Source organism: Zingiber officinale, chromosome 9A (genome assembly GCF_018446385.1).
Source record: "Zingiber officinale cultivar Zhangliang chromosome 9A, Zo_v1.1, whole genome shotgun sequence".
NCBI lineage: Eukaryota > Viridiplantae > Streptophyta > Magnoliopsida > Zingiberales > Zingiberaceae > Zingiber > Zingiber officinale.
The window spans coordinates 6,894,808-6,902,474 of record NC_056002.1 but is presented as its reverse complement, the minus strand read 5'-3'; positions in this window follow the sequence as shown (position 1 = coordinate 6,902,474).

The window sequence follows — 7,667 nt, the reverse complement described above, 5'->3', positions numbered from 1 at the left end:
AATGTTTGTCAATCCCCTAGTTGTTATACTATAGAAAAGACTTAGTAGTCCCAATTGTAATGATTGAAAATAGGACCTGGACATTAAGGTAGACTGTCTTCTTAGAACTAAGAACAATATAGGTGTATTTAATTTATTAGTTGAAACATGTCTAGTGGTGTTATCTACCAGAACATGGAGTGTAGATATAGATGTCATTAATCATGTCTGCAATTCATTGCAGGGTTCCAGGAAACCCGACAACTAAATTAAAATACCATCCACATGGGCACTACTGCAAAAGTAGCAGCTGTTGTAGTGGGAGAGGTTTATTCTCTAATGGGAATAAAATATGGATTATTAGAAATTGTCTTTACATACTAAGTTTAGAAAGAACCTGATTTCAGTTTCTAAACTATTATAGAATAGATATTGTGTCTATTTTGATAACAAAGTTGTTATCAAGAAAAATAGGGAAGTTATCTATTCTGGTATGTTGGTTGAAAAATTATAATTCAATAACTCCCACGATGCACAAATGGAAATTAGTAACACATCTTCTAACTTTAAGAGAAAGCAACCTTCGGAAAAGAACCAATTATATCTTTGGCATCTAAGGCTAGGTTATATTAACTTGAGTAGGATTCATTGGTAGCTGATGAACTTTTGGGTTCATTAGTAGTGAAAATCTTTCCAACCTGCGAGTCTTACTTGGAAGGAAAAATAACCAAGAAACTTTTAAGTCTAAGGGGTATGGAGCCAAAGATATATTGAATTGGTTCATTCTGATTTGTGTGATCCTATGACTATCCAGTCAAGAGGTAGTATCGAATATTCGTCTATTTTATAGACAACTATTCAAGATACAAATACATTTACTTAATGTGCCGCAAGACTAAGTGTTTTGATTAGTTCAAAGAGTACAAGACTGATGCAGAGGAACGTTAAAGTAAAAGTATCAAGTCACTATGGTAAGATCGTAGTGGCAAGTACCTCTTAGGACAATTTAGGAGTTACTTATCAGAAGTATGGATTCACTCCCAACTAACTGCACCTGGTACACCCCAACAGAATGGTGTAGTAGAAAGAAGGTATAGGACTCTTATGGAAATAATTAGATTGATGATGAGTTATTCAGAAAATTACCAAGTTCGTTTTAAGGATATACTCTGGAAAAGAAAGTGAACAAAGTACCTTCCAAAGTCAGAACTCTCTACTCATATAGAATTGCTGAATAGGCGTAAGCCTATTTTGAAGCATATTCGGATTCGGGTAGTCCAACACATATGATGAAGAGAGACAATAATAAGCTGGATAGGAATTCACTTATTTATGGGTTATCCTAGAGAAACGAAAGTAGGTTTATAGTCTTAAAAATCAGAAGGTCATTGTTAGCATCAATGACTGATTTTTAGAGGACTATATAATGAACCATAAGCCCATAAGTAATTTGTTCTTAATAAAAGACACGTCTAATCTAGTACCAACTGTACAAGATGAAATATCACAAGAAACTGCAACACGTATCACAATTGATACACAATTATAGACAGTGCATCATTGTAGTGGGAGAGTTGTCAAACAACCTAAAAGATTCATGTTTTGGGAGAGTCTTTTGGACTTGATTCCAAATGAACATGAGCCTGATCCCGGACATATGATGAAGCACTCCAAGATAAAGATGCAGCATCTTGGCAAAGAGCAATGAATACAGAATTAGAATATAATAAAATCTGGAAGCTTGTAGAACCACCAAATGGTGTAAAAGCCTTTGGGTGTAAAAAGGTTTATAATAGGAAAAGAGGGATAGACAGGAAGGTAGAAACTTTCAAAGCGAGGCTTGATGAAAAAGGAAACTTTTTCACTGGTAGCCATGCTTAAGTCTATCCGGATTCTTTTATCTATTTGGCAAGTAAGACAACATTCTTTAATGGAAGTCTTGAAGAAAGCATCCATATAAAGCAACCAGAAGGGTTCATTGCAAAGGGCTAAGAGTATCTTGTCTATGGACTAAGGAAAAGCTTCAAGGTCTTGGAACATCCGGTTTATCAAAGTAAATCCAGACCTATGGATTTATTTAGTAACCGGATAATTCTTGTGTATACAAAAGGTGTGATGGAAACGTGGTGGTATTTCTTGTACTATACGTAGATAACATTTTTGATAGTTGGAAATAATATCAAAATGTTGTCAGAAGTAAGGGTATGGTTGTCCAAACAATTCGATATAAAGGACTTGGGAGAATTTATATATTCTTGGAATCAAAGTAATAAGGGATCGCAAGAAAAGAATATTTTACTTATCCCAAGCTTCATATATCGGAAAAATCCTTGCTCGTTTTAAGCATGCAGAACTCTAAGAAAGGTTTCTTACCTTTTAGGCATAGAGTAGCTTTATCTAAAGAGATGTCTCCGAAGACATTAAAGGAGATAAAGGACATGAAGGCAGTTCCTTATGCTTCAGCTCTGGGAAGCCTAATGTATGCAATGCTATGTACGAGACAGGATATCTGTTTTACCGTGGGCATGGTTAGCAGATATCAAAGTAACCCTAGACAAGGATATTAGTCTGCAGTAAAGCATATATTGAAGTACCTTAGAGGCACTAGAGATTATATGCTAGCTTACAAGACAGCTATTTTGGTCCCTGTGGGTTGCATGGATTTTGACTTCCAATCGGATAAGGACAATAATAAGTCAACCTCGGGGTTTTGTGTTTACTTTAGGAGGTAAAGTCATAACTATGGAGAGTGATAAGCATAGGTGTTTTTCTGGACTCCACCATAGAAGCTTAGTATATGGCAAGCCTCTGAGGTAGTCATAAAAGCTGAATGACTCAATAACCTCAAGATAAACTTAGATATGATTTCTAGTTTGTCCAAAGATTATTACAATTTTTTGTAATAATATTGATGCAGTAGCAAACTCGAAGAAACCATAAGTCTATAAGGCAAGTAAACACAATAGAGCGCAAGTACCACCCAATACGAGAAATCGTATAAACGAGGAGAAGTTGTTGCTGCCTAGATTGCATCAGATGATGACCTATAGATCTTTTCACTAAGGTTCTAAAGGCAAGAGCTTTTGATGGGTATGTTGAAGGGTTGGGGATCAGATGTATGGTAGCAGATATGGCAGCTTAGTCTTTTAGTATAAGTGGGAGATTGTTAGGATATATACTAAAAGCCTAGCTTTTGGTATAAACATTTATTTAGAAATAAGAATCACATTGGTCAAATGTCTACATTTATGATAAATGTAGTTGTTCAATTAATTTATATTGTAGATAACATGGTGTGTGGTGTCACACACAGAGGATCATGTTATCAGTACCTTATAAATTATAAACAGTAGCTCACGACCAAGATGGAAAGGAACAAACCATTGGAAGGTCGTAGTGTAATTAGGTATTAGTTTATCTTAACTATATAATTACACTAGTACACTTAGAGTGTATTGAGTAGGATCATTTGAGGTCGTTTCTTTTATACTGACTTTATAAAGGAACAAAGACCTCAGTTATTATGGAAATGTGTGCTCTTAATCCTAATATAATAACAAGCACATATATTTGATATTTATTTCTTTAATTTATCAATGAGTGAGATTTAGTTCGATAAATCAATAAGCCCGATAAGTTGGGAAATGATATCACTTATAGTGTGTGTTGTTGATTATAGAAGGAAACTGTGTCCTAGTGATCTAGGTTGAGAATGCCCCCAAGAGGAGCTCATAAGGATTGTCATGTTAAACCCTGCAGGTGGACTTAGTCCGACATGACGATGAAGTTGAGTGGTACTACTCTTGGAGCTAGATATTAATTAAATGAGTTGTCAGTAACTTACTTAATTAGTGGACATTTGTTATCTTAAACACAGGAAGACTAACACACTCATAATAAGAAGGAGCCCAAAATGTAATTTGGGATTGGTGCGGTAGTTCAATAATAGTTCTTTAGTGGAATGAATTATTATTGATGAAATTAAGTTGTGTGTTCGGGGCGAACACGGGATGCTTAATTTCATCGGGAGACCAAAACCAATTCCTCCTCTCGGTCCCTATCGTAGCCTCTTGTATATAGAGATTTATACCCACCACATACCCACCTTCTTACCCATCCAATGGGGCCGACCAAGCTAGCTTGGAACCCAAGCTAGGGCCGGCAAAGACCAAATGGTTGAGCCAAGTTGGTGGCCGGCCAAAGCTTGGTTCCCAAGCTTAGGTGGCCGGCCACTAGAATATTAAAAGAGTTTTTTTTTATTAAAATTATTTCTTATGTGGATATTATGATTTAAAAGAGAGTTTAAAAAATTAAAATTTCCTTTTATAGCTTTCTACAAAAGATTAAGAGAAGAGATTAATCTCTTTCCTTATTTGTAGATTAAAAGGATGATTTTAATTTTTAGTAAAAACTTTCCTTATTTGTAAATCATCTACATATTTAAACGAGAGTTTAAAAATTTGAAATCTTTCCTTATTTGTTGATTAAAAGGTGGATTTTAAATTTTAAGAAAACTTTCCTTTTAAAATATGTTCATGATTTAAAAGAGAGTTTAAAAATTAAATATTCTCTTTTATAAGTTTCTACAAAAGATTAAGAAAAGATTTGATATCTTTCCTTATTTGTAGATTGAAAGAGATTTTAATTTTTAGAGATAACTTTCTTTTTATCCACATGTTTAAAAGAAAGATTTTAATTTATTAAATTTCCTTTTTATAAACCAATCATGAAGGGATAAAAATTATTAGAAAAATTTTTATAAATTTCCGGAAGCAAATAAGGAAGTTTTATTTTGTGTTTAAAATTTTATTTGCTTGGAGATTTTATGGTGTGGTCGGCCATTGAAAAATTGAAAAGAAAATTTATTTTAATTAAATAAATTTTCCTTTTCAATAGCAAAAGAATTAAGGAAGTTTTTATTAAATTTTCCTTATTTGCCAAAGACCAAGGATTATAAAAGAGGGGGTAGAGGAGGCTTCATGATGAACAACTCTATTATTTTTCTCCCTCTTTTCTTCCTTGGGTGTGGCCGGCCCTTTCTTTCCTCTCCTCTCCTTTGTGTGGCCGAAACCTTCTCATGGTGGAGATAGCTTTGGTGGCCGGAACTAAGAAGGAGAAGAAGGAGAGAAAAGAAGCCTCTTTTCTAGCATCCCTTGGAGCATGGTGGTGGTGGCCGAACCTCTTCATCCTAGGAAAAGTTTTGATGGCCGAAACTTGTAAGGAAGAAGAAGATGCTTGGTGGTTCTCATCTCGGAAGATCGTTGCCCACACAACGTCCGAGATTAGAAGAGGAATACGGTAGAAGATCAAGAGGTCTTTCTAAAAGGTATAATTAGTATTTTTCCTTTCCGCATCATACTAGTTATTTTTGGAAATAATACCAAATATAAGAGGCATGCGATTCTAGTATTTCGAATTTGTTTTCGATGTTGTGTTCTTTGTTTTTTTTTCTTTTCCTTGTGATTTGATTGTTTCTTTCGGTTAACCTAAAGTTATTTTAGGAAATTAAATATTAGCTTTCCTTAAAAGGTTTTGTCTAGTCGGTGGTGGTTGCTCCCATATCCAAGAAGGTCATGTGCCTCGCCACGTCAGTACTGGGAACCAATTATGGAAATTAATATTCAATGGAATTAATAACTTAGGTGATTTGGATCGAACGTGTTAAGTTCCGCAGGAGATCCAAGTCAAAACCTAAAAGAACAAATAGATTAAACTTTGGATCAAACGTGTTAAGTTCCGCAGGCGATCCAAGTTTAATTTAAAAGAACACATGGTAGCTAGGAAAAGGTTTAGACCTTTGTACAAAATTTTTGTACAGTGGAACTATTAGGTTTTCCGAGTAGCAACCAACAACAAGATCCTGCGGCGACACTGGAATGGGGGAAGACGATGCGACAGCTAGGCAAAAAGGGTGTGCCAGCGTCGGTCGGTGTCGACAACCATCGTTGAATGACGAAGGTAGCAAAGTGGCTCACCGGGAGTGGCGTCGGTGGCTGGAGGTGGCATCCTTAGCCGCTGGAGGCGGGGCTGGCGATGGGAAGCGCTGCTAGACGCTGCTCCTCTGCGATGTCGACATGGAGAAGCAGAAGGGGGGAGGAAGGGGCAGCGACACCCTCATGAGTCTAAGTGGCGTCCGCGACGTGAAATGGCGGCGATGCCGCTTGGAGATGACCACGCCGAGAAGGCAGGAGGAAAGGAGACAAAGGAACGACGACGTGCATGGTCCGTTCGCGGCGGTGGAGAAAAAGCCAAGAAGAGGAGGGTGAGAGGTAGCGGCGAAGGAGAAGAAGAGGAGCTCATGCAGCGCCGACCGGTTCAATGAACGGTGGCGGAAGGAGGCAGCCCTCCCTCTCCTCCTCTCCCTAGTGGCGGTGGGAGACCAAAGCCCCCTTTGCTTGAACAGTATATCTCCTCACTTAAAACCCTAACATGTTGAATGACGAAAATGTCTCTCTCCATCCTTGTAATTTCCCTAATGTCCTGTGATACATCCGTATTAAAAAATATATATATATATATTTTGTAGGTCCACCAGTTATATATATATATATATATATATATATATATATATATATATATATATATATATTTATATTTTGTAGGTCCACCAGTTCGCCTACAATCTGATTCTATGTATAATATAATGATAACAATAACATATTCAATGCAGGTACAACAAAATTAAATTAAATAATGCAAAGTGTGTTTATAAATTCCAAATGAGGTTAATTTCAAGTGATCCCACTCACCTAAAGATGGCTACGTTCCTGCACATGGTCCCTTATTCCTCCACTGAAACTTAATTATTGTTGAAGTCAATTGAGTTGAAAATCTACTTTACGAACTTCATCAACCTCTAAACAATCCTTCAATACTCTACTATGTCAATGTCAAACGACACATATTTGTATCAAAATCTGGTGTTTCATAGTAGAATCAAGCATATGAAAGTGGAATATCATTTTGTTCCTTCTCCAAAACAACTTACTGGAGGGAGTTCATTGCATTCAAATGTCCAACTTGCTAACTCTTTCACCAGGCCTCTTAGCGTCGACGACATGCAACTAAAATCTTGAGAATGCCTTTCCAAGTTGACATGAACAGACTCTGTCTAAATTACTCACCACTCTGATAGACCAATAAATTTCAGTTATCAGAGTCAAAATTTGTCTTTCACTTATGCACTACCTGAACCTGTTCATAATCTGCCTCAACTGAGATGGTTTCAATGTTTCAACTGAATTAAAATGATCTCCAATTCCTATTTTAATGGAGAATAGGTCTACTTTAATGTTTGATGCTCATGCTATTACCCAGCAATGAAGGATAAGATTTCGGCCTTTGATGGAATTGTTTAAAGCCATTTCTGATGGTAAGCATGTTGAGCTGGATAGGATTCTCTCACTTTTTTTGTCAAAAAGGAAAATGGAAGATGCTCAAACAATTGGAACAGCCTGTTTGTGCCTTATTCCTAAGGATTCAGATTAAATATGAGAGGAGAAATATTTTAACAAACAAACGGGAATACAAAAAGAATTTGGAGTTTGGACCACAACGAAATTCCAAGAACATTTTGAAAATGAAAAATAAACTTGTAAATAATATTTCTGAATACATTACCGTGATGGCTGCAAAAAAAAAGGTTTTTTAAAAAAAAGTTAAATACACAGACAAAAAGAGTCATACTC